Source organism: Triturus cristatus, chromosome 2_2, assembly GCF_964204655.1.
Source record: "Triturus cristatus chromosome 2_2, aTriCri1.1, whole genome shotgun sequence".
Classification (NCBI taxonomy): Eukaryota; Metazoa; Chordata; class Amphibia; order Caudata; family Salamandridae; genus Triturus; species Triturus cristatus.
The window spans coordinates 906432967-906444575 of NC_140582.1; the positions used below are offsets into that span (position 1 = coordinate 906432967).

The 11609-nt window shown below is 42.5% G+C and overlaps 1 long non-coding RNA gene across 1 annotated transcript; it reads left to right on the plus strand.

Annotated features, from left to right (window-relative positions):
- The first annotated feature begins 242 nt into the window (after nucleotides 1–242).
- Nucleotides 243–11283, plus strand: LOC146862926 (uncharacterized). Its single transcript, XR_014978528.1, has 3 exons — nucleotides 243–303; nucleotides 3489–3629; nucleotides 10676–11283. It is a non-coding gene; the product is annotated as an uncharacterized LOC146862926 (long non-coding RNA).
- The last annotated feature ends 326 nt before the right edge of the window (nucleotides 11284–11609 follow it).

The following is an 11609-nucleotide window of genomic DNA, read 5'->3' on the forward strand; positions in this document are numbered from 1 at the left end:
AGGACCCACGCTCTCTCTTGTTTATGTTTTCCACACGCGTAGCACCCCCGCGGGCTCCAAAAGGCTGCTCGTTTAGTTCCCAATGTGTTCTGAGGCCCCCACAGCTTGCCTTGTTTATGTTCCCAACAGTAAGAAACTGGGCGTTCACAGACTCTATTCTGAGACAGGCCAGCGATGCGAGGCGGGAGACTGACTGTTAGGGAGACGGAGTTGGTGTGAGGGGGGAGGGTGGGTGCGAACATGACTTTTCCAACCCTTAAATGCGCTGTACCCAACTACACGTGCGATGCGAAGATTGGTCAGGTGAGGGGTCGGGCAGGGGTGGCAGTGATATTAATAAGATAAAAATAATATTGTTTTTCACACAGCGCTTGATACCGCATTCCTGTGGTTTCGAAACGCTGTAAATAGCAGATACTAATGTTACCCAAATGAAAGGCACTCAGTCTGATGGTAGTCAGTTTACGTACCTGGGAAGGAGGATGGTTGAATCAGTCTTCCTTGGATTCAAACTCATGAACAGCAGAGCGCCTCATACCTCTGTGGCGAGGGACTACGTCTAGGAGCTATCATGATCGTTATATTCTGAATAATAAAAAATTGCATAACATTGTGAACCGCAGCGAGATCATGCATTTGTAAAGTGCACTATAATAAAATCCAACAATAGTTTTGTCTGTAATTTTAAAAGAATCAATATTCAAATGTAGAATGTTAAGCTATATATCGACAAGTATCACAAGTTAAAACCATTCGATAGATATACAAGGCCACTCCCTTCTAATTAGCTATGCCCCATGTACATATCCCACTTATTAGACATTCACAGGCCATTTTGCTGCAGTTTTATACTGCGCAAAACTCAGCCTGAAGGTATTGGACCGCTTCACATGAGCACTAGTTACATTACTGAAGTTCAGAATCATTTTCCTTTTAGCACAGGGACATTAAGTGGTTTGCCCAGAATCACAAGATGTTGAGGTGACGCCGGGACTCGAACCTGGTTCCCCAGTTCCAGGGTCGGTACCGCTGGCTGTAAGTAGACATCCTCGCTTCACTCTCCAACTTTCCTGGTCCTCCTCTGCCCTGCCATTAACTCGGATGTACCATTTTGTTTTCTTGCTGCCTCGCAGAAAGTGACATTTCGAGTTCCCCAGCAGTGCATTCGCCGGTCAGAATAATTTACCGTAGTTAAATGAAAGGAATTCACATTGTGTCATGTATTCCATTTTCAAGTGTTCCCGATGTTTTTTGCAATAACAGCGCTGCAAATGAACCTCAGATGTTCGCGGTTTGTTGGATTCGAGATACATGGAGGGCAGGAGCATGTGTGGAACGGTAAGACCCAAGTTAGCTTGCATTTGGAACGGAGCAACGCGACCAGAAGTTGCAGTGCCAAGTAAACAAGCATTGGCCACACGCGCGCCTCGCGCTTAAAGTTAAAAAAAAAAAAAAGACAAGCCCGGCGGAGCGTGGTGCGCGCGCGCTTGGGGGCGGGAGAGCAAACCCTTTGAAGTGCTCCCAAAAAGCGGAGTGCATGGCGGCACCAAGCGCGTTATTGTGCGCGTGCTAGCAATGCAATCCGCTTTTTGGGAGCACTTTAACCTCTTCGACGCCGATGACGGAACGGTTCCGTCATGCACGTCGGTTGGGCTGTGCTTATGACGGAACCGTTCCGTCATGGCCCCGCCCGCGCTCAGAACTTTCAGCACCGCGCGGGAATCCGCGCAGCGCTGAAGAGGTTAAAATGCCCTTTTACAATAGTCTCGCTATCGCGTAAACAGCGCTGCAAATGAACCTCAGATGTTCGCGGTTTGTTGGATTCGAGTTACATGGAGGGCAGGAGCATGTGTGGAACGGTAAAACCCAAGTTAGCTTGCATTTGGAACGGAGCAACGCGACCAGAAGTCTCAGTGCCAAGTAAACAAGCATTGGCCGCACGCGCGCCTCGCGCTTAAAGTTAAAAAAAAAAAAAAAAAAAAGACAAGCCCGGCGGAGCGTGGCGCGCGTGCTTGGGGGCGGGGGAGCAAACCCTTTGAAGTGCTCCCAAAAAGCTGAGTGCATGGCGGCACCAAGCGCGTGATTGTGCGCGTGCTAGCAATGCAATCCGCTTTTTGGGAGCACTTTAAAATGCCCTTCTACAATAGTCTCGCTTTGCGATCGCTTACGTGATAGCAAGGCGAGACCTAAAAAGGAGAGAGAATCACAGGGAATTGATGTAGCTAGGCTACGTATGGAAATGGAAGAGATGATTGTAGGTACACTCCCTTTCAGAAACGCTGAAGAATTATCAGGAAGGGGAGATTCTTTTCCTTTGCAAGAGTGTCACATGGAGAGCAAAGAACATACATGACAGGTTGAAAGGAATAGCCAGTGAATTGGGAATTGACATGGACAAGGTGAAAGCTTTACAAAAGCCTTACCGAGTGGATTTTTCAGACAAAGATATTGAGAATCTAAACAATGCAGGCCGAACAGGATAGATTAAGGAAATGATTGCTTTGCTGAAGAAATGGGGAGATGTAGAGAAATGGAAAGACAGATGGTATCGAAAGCGAGAGGATGGGGCAGATAGAACTTATTCAGCATTTCCCCTAAAAGAAAAAGAGAAGGCAGTGACAGCTTACCCCATGAGAGAGATTCCAGGAGGTGGGTACGTACATGTCCCATGGACCAGACAGGATATTTTATCATTTACAAATGATTTTCCTCGACTAAGGGAAAAGCCCGTTGAGTGGTACAGACAAGTCGACAGATTTGTAAAGCTGTCAAAAGTACTGTGGATTGACCTGAATAGTCTGTTTGATACAATTGTACCAGCAGACCTGTGGGCAGAATGTAAAATAGTCATAGACTGGCCCACTAAGGAATACCCAAGAGATCCAAAAACAGGAGCTCCAGACCCGGAGGTCATGAAGAAATACGAGCAGGTTATGGCCTTTTTGAAAAATAAAGTACCCCCCAAGGAGACAGATTGGGTTAAAATAGATCGAACACATCAGGAATTGAAAGAGTCAGTACATGCTTATTATGAAAGACTGATACTAGCTTTTAAGCAGTTCAGTGGAGATGAACACTTGGGTGACAAGGAACTGAGTCATTTCGTGTATAGATTCGTGTACGGTTTGCGGCCTGAAATCAGTGACATGATAAGGCAGCACACCGTAGACTGGCAGAGTAAGAAAATTGATGAGATTCTAAGAACAGCAAAATACTTCAGTGATGAGATTGAGGCAAACCAGAGGAAGTTAAAAGAAAAGGCAATGTGGGCACAGGTGAAAGTCGCAGAAAGACAGGAAGCTCAATTGATTGAACAAGCAAACAGCCCAGGAAATAAACCCAAGTTTGGTCCAGGAAAAGGGAAAGGGAACATAGAAGAGGCCAAAACAAAGTTCCCGTGTCACAACTGTGGAAAATTAGGGAACTGGAAATCCGAGTGTAAGAATCTACCGTCTACTAACGACGATAATTCATCATTGAATTCACAGGTGCAGAGTGAGGGGTGTGGTCAGCATCGGCAACAGCAGAAAGCTGATAAGCAGCAGAATCAGGTGCCAAAACCACCCTTGCCACAGAGAAAAGGATCCCAGAAGTACAGCCAAGAATCGGGGTTCTACGATGAAGAGCAGGTAATCAAACCAAAACGCGCAAGCGCTGTATCTCAGTACTGGCTGAAAAATGAGGGAAGTGACTCTGAGGGAGACTTCTGACGGTGCCGAAGAGAGGAGGAGGAGTGCGTACTTGGCGCAACTCTAGAAATAGACCAGGCAGGGCCTTTTGTAGATGGGAACATTAATGGTGAAAGTATCACTTTCCTAGTTGACACTGGGGCCACGAGATCAGCTGTCAGGTCAGCTGATATAAAGAATCTTCCTCTCTCGGACGAAGCGATCCAAGTGGTTGGTGTGTCCAACACACAGATCAAAACACTACTTACTGAACCAGTAAGGGTTAGAATAGGGAAATTTTCAGATATGCACCGATTCGTGGTGTGTTACACAAGTCCTGTGAACTTGCTAGGCAGGGATCTGCTGTGCAAGATGAATTGCACTATTTTCTGTACTCCAGATGGAATAACCTTTGAGACACCTGATGAGGATGTGCTATACAGAATGACTATGGATAACAGGGAATGTGAGGCTTTGGGAACATATGCAATATTTAATCCAGATGCATTACCCCCAGAATTGAAACAGACAGTGAAAGCAGCCGTTTGTGATTTTACTGGAGAAGATGTGGATCTGATGAGAAATGTAGATCCAGTAAAGATTACTGTAAAAGAGGGAGTGGTTTACCCAAATATACCGCAATACAGATTGACACCTGAAATAATTGAAGGAATAACACCCTTAATTGAGAAAATGATCCAGCAAGGGGTGTTAAGAGAAATATTGAGCAGCCCATGTAATTCACCGATAATGGGACTGAAGAAACCTAATGGAAAGTTCAGAAAAGTACAGGATTTGAGAAAGATTAACAAGATTGTTGTGCCATGTTGTCCTATTGTGCCAAATCCATCAGTGATTTTGTATCAGATTCCCCATGATGCAGAATGGTATACGGTAATTGATTTGTGTCATGCTTTCTTTTCAATCCCATTGCATCATGACAGCCAGCCAATATTTTCTTTTAGATTTGGAGAACGGATTTTGGCATGGTGTCGAATTCCACAGGGGTATACAGAGAGCCCCTCAATATTTAATCAATTGCTAAAGAAATCTCTGGAAAGTCTGACAATGCCTGAAAATTCAGTCTTGGTTCAATATATTGATGACCTACTTCATCAAAAACACGTGAAGCTTGTGAAGTAGATACCATTGCATTACTGAATCATTTGGCAGATGGAGGGTTAAAGGTATCTCCAGCCAAATTGCAGTTCTGTAAGAAAGAAGTCCAGTATCTGGGACACAATATTGAGAAAGGCCTGAGCAAAGTGACTATTGACAGAATCAAAATCATTAGGGGAATGAGAGCCCCAATGACACAAAGAGAGGTGAGAATGTTCCTGGGAATGGTGGGTTACTGTCGTCAGTGGATATGTAACTTTTCCCTGATTGCCAAACTATTGATCAAATTGACCAAAAGTGAGGTAAAAGACCCATTAGAACTAAACCCAGAAGAAATGGCTGCATTCAGAGAGTTAAAAGACCGACTTTGTGAAGCTCCTGCCCTAGGAATGCCTGATTATGAAAAGGAATTTGAGCTGTACTGTAGTGAGAGAAATGGATGTGCACTTTCAGTGTTAATCCAGAAACATGGACGTCTGAGGAGGCCAATTGCCTATTTCTCAGCAACTCTTGACCCAGTAGCTGTGGGTTTGCCAGGTTGCCTAAAAGCAGTAGCTGCTACCTGTAAAAGTCTGGAACAAAGTGAGGGAATCATAATGGGATACCCTGTACGGGTATTCGTACCTCATGATGTGGCAATCCTTTTAACAAGGAGCCGGACACAGTTCATGTCTCATAGTCGGCTGACTAAATATGAGAAAGTCATTCTTGGTGCAACTAATGTAAGCCTGGAGAGATGCGTAAATGTGAATCCAGCGACACTGTTGCCTGATGCTGAATGTGTGGGAGTGAGAAATGATGTTGATCATGATTGCCTGGATGTACTTGATTACTGTACAAAGCCAATGCCAGACATAAGAGATCTGCCACTGCCTGAAAGTGATCATGTGTTGTTTGTGGATGGATCTTGTCTGAGAACAGATGAAGGAGTGTTGAGTGCTGCATATGCTGTGTGCAGAAGTTGTGGAGGCATCACCCTTGAAAGGAGTTAAATCCGCTCAGGTGGCAGAATTAGTGGCACTGACAAAAGCATGCAAGATTGGGAGAAGTGTGAGAGTGACTGTGATGACTGACAGCCAGTATGGCTTCGGAGTTGTCCATGATTTTGGTCAGCTATGGCTACAAAGAGGTTTCCTGACCTCAAGTGGAACTCCCATAAAGAATGCTGAAGTGGTTGGAAAACTGCTAGAGGTGATACAGCTGCCTAAAGAGCTAGCAGTTGTAAAATGTGCTGCTCATGGTCATGGTGATGATTTTGTAACAGTGGGTAACAAGTTTGCCAACGACATAGCACAATATTGTGCCAGAAACAATCACTCAATTAACAGGAGTAAAGAACGGGAAATGTCTTCTTGTTCATTAATGTTTACTAATGAAGTGGGGACATGGGAAGAAGTAAAACAGCTGCAGGATGAGGCAGAAGATGATGAAATGAGAGATTGGGTGAAGGCAGGTTGTGCACCTAGAGAAAAAGATCATGTGTGGGTCTATAGGGATGGAAGACCAGTCATGCCAAACAGCATGTTGTCAACAATGGCAAGGATGTATCATGGCCAAGGACACCTGGGGAGGGATGCTATGATAAGAGCCTTTAAGCAAACCTGGTATAGCCCAAAGTTTAGACTGATAGCAGAAAGTCTCTGTCAGAGATGTCTGATATGTCAGCAATTCAATCCTGGAAAGAAAACAGTGGTGAGCCTAGGAACAATAGGCAGGGAGGGAGGACCCTTCACAAGCATGCAGATAGACTTCATTGAAATGCCCCCAGTCAACAGATTGAGGTATGTCCTGGTGGTGGTCTGTTTGTTCTCAAGGTGGGTAGAGGCGTACCCAACAAGAAGAAATGATGGGATAACAGAGGCCAATTTACTGTTAAGAGAGTTCATCCCAAGGTACGGGTTCCCAGTAACCATTGAATCAGACAGAGGAGGACATTTTTATAATGAAATCATGGGTCTAATTTGTGAAGCATTAAGTGTACAGCAGAAGTTGCATTGTGCCTACCGACCAGAGGCTTCTGGGGTAGTTGAGCAGATGAACGGTACTATCAAAAACAGAATTGGCAAAATGTGCTTGGCCACAGGAATGAAATGGCCCGATGTCTTGCCTCTAGTCTTGATGACCATTAGGTCTACTCCAGACAGAACAACAGGTTTGAGTCCACATGAAATTATCATGGGACGTGCTATGAGGCATGCATATCTACCAGTGAACAAGCTGATGACTATAACTGATGACATGATTTTGGATTACTGCAAAGGCCTGGCTGACGCAGTTCATTCTGTGTTTCACCAGGTTGGAGAAGACGCCACCACACTTGAAAAGAAACCAGCCCATGATCTGAGCCCAGGGGACTGGGTAAGGATAAAAGTCCACAGAAGAAGGAATTGCCTGGTTCCAAGGTGGGGAAGGCCAAGACAAGTCATTTTGACCACAACGACTGCTGTGAAGTGCGCTGGTGTGAATAATTGGATACATGCAAGCCACACACTGAGAGTTCCAAATCCAAGAGATGGTACTGGAAAAGAATACTTTGAAGAATCAGATTCCAGTGACGATGCAGACAGTGAGGCAGTAAGAAGGAAAAAGAATCCTGAAATTGGGGAAAGTGAGTCAAGGGAAATTTTCATCCCACCAGAAGAGGTTCTGAAGAGAACAGTGCACACTGCAGAAGCGAGTTCAGACCCAGAGGAATTGCCTGAGGTTCCAATTGACAGTGACCAACACAAAAAGAAAGAAAGAAAAGAAAAGAACATTCCAACAGAAGAGACACCTGAATCACATGAGGAAATTGGACAAGTTCCACCTGAGATAAATGTTGAAGAAAAAGGTACAGACAAAGACAGAGAGGGACAGATTGCGGAAAAACACCGAGGAGGTGTAGGGAACATCAACAACAAGCTAGGTGAAGGGACAAGTAGATAACAAGAAGATTGCGTGTCGGAGACCCGAGGAGGGACAGAAGTAGGGAAATCTCAATTGGTGGAAAAAGAGACTGTTGGAGAAAAGGAAGTTGTTGGAGAAAAGAAAGCTGTTAACGAACCAGAAGCAACTAAAACAGAGTCTGATGAAAGTGTCAATGAGATACATGGAGGACGAGTTCTGAGAAAGAGAACTTGGCTTGGAGAAAGAAAAAATAAAGAGGGAAGCACAAGAGAACTGCTAAAGGAGATCTTTGGCCAAATAAGATAAAGAGACTAAGGTACAGACTGACACGAGTTAACTCTTCGAAAGCTGAACAAGTGAACGAAGTGTCAAGTCAAAATCCAACTAAAGAAGAAGAAGAAGAAAGATACCTGAGAGAACTAAAAGAATAAGAAAACCAAACCAGAGGTACAAGTCACCGGAATGGACGTATGTGGCACTGCCTGAACAAGGAGAAGAGGCGGACAGCCAAGGAAGTCCAGAGGAGGCTTTACTGAAGGAGGTTGCGGAAGAAGAAGCTGCGTGAATCCTGAGAGTTATCTTGTCCGACATTGGAGAAGAGACGGATGTTCAGGACCTGATACAGTTTGATGATGATGAAGAAACAGAGAAAAGTGATGAAAATCCAAATTGAGTAAATCCAAGTAAAATTCACTTGGAGAAGAGAAGAAGAAGAAATACTAAAAATTAGTAGATTGTAATAATCTGTTGGGTACTTGCTGCCCTTAAAAGTTCAGTAGAGGAGTAGAAGAGGCTAAGTCAAAAGACACGGTCAAATTAACAAAATGGCTAACACTGAGAATAAAAGTAGATGTACCTTTCTGAAAAGATGGTGCAAAATGTGCTGCTGCTGTACAGGTTTATTAATGCTGCTTTGGAGCGTGCTTGCTCTACTGATTTCATTTAGAGTCACTATAGACACTTTAGAAGGTCATACTGAGAACAAGACTAATATAGGGAAGAGTCCATTAAAGGTAGTTCCAACTAGAACTAGTAATGTACATATACATAAAGATAGGTCAATTAACGATTTTTCTAGCAACGTTTTTTCTAAATTGTTGTACGAGTACGTAAAGACAATGGAAGTAAGGGATTGCTACGTTTGCATGCAGTTACCTGCCTCTGTTTCAGAAGGAGTGACTTATCATCCTCTTCCGGCTACGTATGGAATTTCCTGTAGTGTGTTGATTAGTATATTTTATCAGTTAGGGAAATTAGATTACAATATGTCTAATATAGATACAATCTTGGGCAGTTGCCTATGAATAAAGCACTGAATCCAGCAAAGGATGCTAACACTTTAGGTGAGATTTTTCTAGAAACCAAAGAATTAACCTTAGACTATGTTTTCAGAAATAATTTAACTTGCAGTTTGAAAGGAGAAGAGAAGAATTTTCTAGACATGGTTGAGAGACGTAGATTGAACATGCACAAGAAAGCAGAAGGGCATAAAATGAGTGACACAATGTAGGATATTGAGAAAGAAAAGGAGTTGAAAAATGGAGCCAGTCCAACTAGGGCTATAGATGCCCCACAGAAAGGAAAGCTGTGCATTACCAGGAAGAGATCCCAATATGATTATTATTTCATAGGGACTAGTGAGTGCCATGATACATACTTTATTGCAACCGGATGGGGATTCAGAGGAGGAGAAGATCCAGTTTTTCCGGGAGTGTATTATATTTGTGGGAACAAGGCTTATTACCGTTTGCCTGACCATTGGTTTGGTACATGTTATGTTGGCCTGGTCTTTCCAAAGATTTTTCACATGGATAGAGTAGATGATGCTGAACATTCTAACACATTAACACGTTATAGAAGAGAAACATGGACAGAAATAGTAGGAGATATTTTTGGAGCTTTAATTCCAGCAGTGGGAATTTCTTTGAATGCATTTGGCATTCGGAAGCTGTCAACAGTGGTGGATCGCTTGTCAACAAGTACCGCTGGAGGCTTTCTTTTGGTTAATACAGAAATGGTTGCTTTGCGTGCTATGGCGATGCAAAATAGACTTGCCCTTGACATTCTTTTGGCAAAAGAGGGTGGAGTCTGTGGAATGCTGAAAGTTCAACATTGTTGCACTTACATTCCTGACGAAAGTAAAGATCTAAAAGTTTATATCAAAAATATTACTGATTTGCATGAAGAATTAGTACCACTGGAAGCTGAAAGTATCTGGACTAAAATGGCTAATAAGATGATTGCTATCAAAAACTTTGTAGCTAAGATAGGTAGTACCATATTTGGTAAGATATTATTTCCATTAACTTGTGTAATAGTTACATTATTGATCCTTAGATTAGGATGTATGTGTTGTAGATATAGAAGAAATAAAAAGAAAATTACAAAAGAAAATGTTAAAAGGAGACAAAAGAAACCAGAAAGAGATCCACAAGAAATAGAACTAGAAGAGCTAAGAGAAAGCATGTATATAGAAACCAAAAAGGAAGATGAGATGGAAACTAGGGTTTAAAACATGAATAAGAACAAGAAGATATTTCAAATTCTTCCAAAAGGGGAGACAAAATTGATTTTTGGGGTTTTGATTTTTTGTGGTGATTATATATTACCAAAGGGGGGATTGATGGAGCAGGGTTTTTACTTTAAAACCGAATACCTGTTTCACTTTTGCATGTTATAACTAAAAGTACTACTGATTAATTATTAAGTATTAAAAGTTTGTCAAATGTTGTCTAATCAACCTTATTAACAAGAGAATTACACTTGGGAATGCTATTGCATTGCTACAATAATAAGTGAACTAAGTTGGTGTGCAAACTGACAGAAATCGATGTTGCTTATGAGATGTTATTGTGTTTGCGCTTATAATTAATATGCATTAATGGCTTTTGATGTCGCAAATGGCTAGATAAATACACACACATAAGGGTATTAGCAGGGGAATAACACTGTATAATCATTTCCGTGCAGTAATTCTGTTTTATGTTTATTTTTTGCTTAAGTTGTCCAATGTGGCTTACCCGAAAAAGGCTGCCATCTACAGCCTGCACTCGAGTAGATGGAAATTTACAAAAAGGCTTTGCTCTGCCTGTGACCTTGCACCTCCGATGAACTGAAAAGCCATAAGCATGATGACAAGTCCGGGACATCTGCCAAGAGCCCCTGGAAGACGGAAAAGTTGATACGAACTTGTAATGAACTCACTATTGAAACAAATTCACCTAGTAGAGACATCCGTAAAAGTATCGAATTAGTCATGAACGTTCAATTCTGCTATTCATTATGTGGGACAATCTATGCGTGAGAAAATCTCGCAGAATATCGAAACAGTACCAAGATGACATTATTTCCGCCATTCATCCGTTCTGAATAAAGAAATGTAACTTTATAGAATGTGAATTTTAGTATAAATAATAGTAGACTACAGAGGTCTAGCACCACTTCTTCCCGAGCTGATGATGCGAGGTCCCTATGCTGACGGAGAGGACGATGACTCTACATGACTGCAGAAAACTCTAAATTCTTCTACAGAGGACCGGTTCTGACTTAGGATCTGACATTTAGACAGAATAGGTAAATATGAGAGAAATTAATTTTGCATTTAATTGGCTTTTCCTACAATTTTAGATAAATGAACAATCTGTTTGAATTCCTGTCTCGGGTGGTTATTTCTTCTCATGTTTATTGAATATTATTTGTGTAATCTATGAAATGTTCTCGTTAGATCTACAGCAACTAGCTGGTCGCATTGACCTCAAAGTACAGGCAGATTAGATAGAGTTCATGTGAAAGGTGTTTCCCCTTTACAGGGCACTGATAGAGTGATTTAGGGTGAATGTTGGTGTAATGGGCCCCACCAGCGTGTGATGTGTGTATGCGTGTGTGACTGTGAAATCATACCGTCCGTGGAAGTAGAGGGGATTCGGAGGCTCTGAT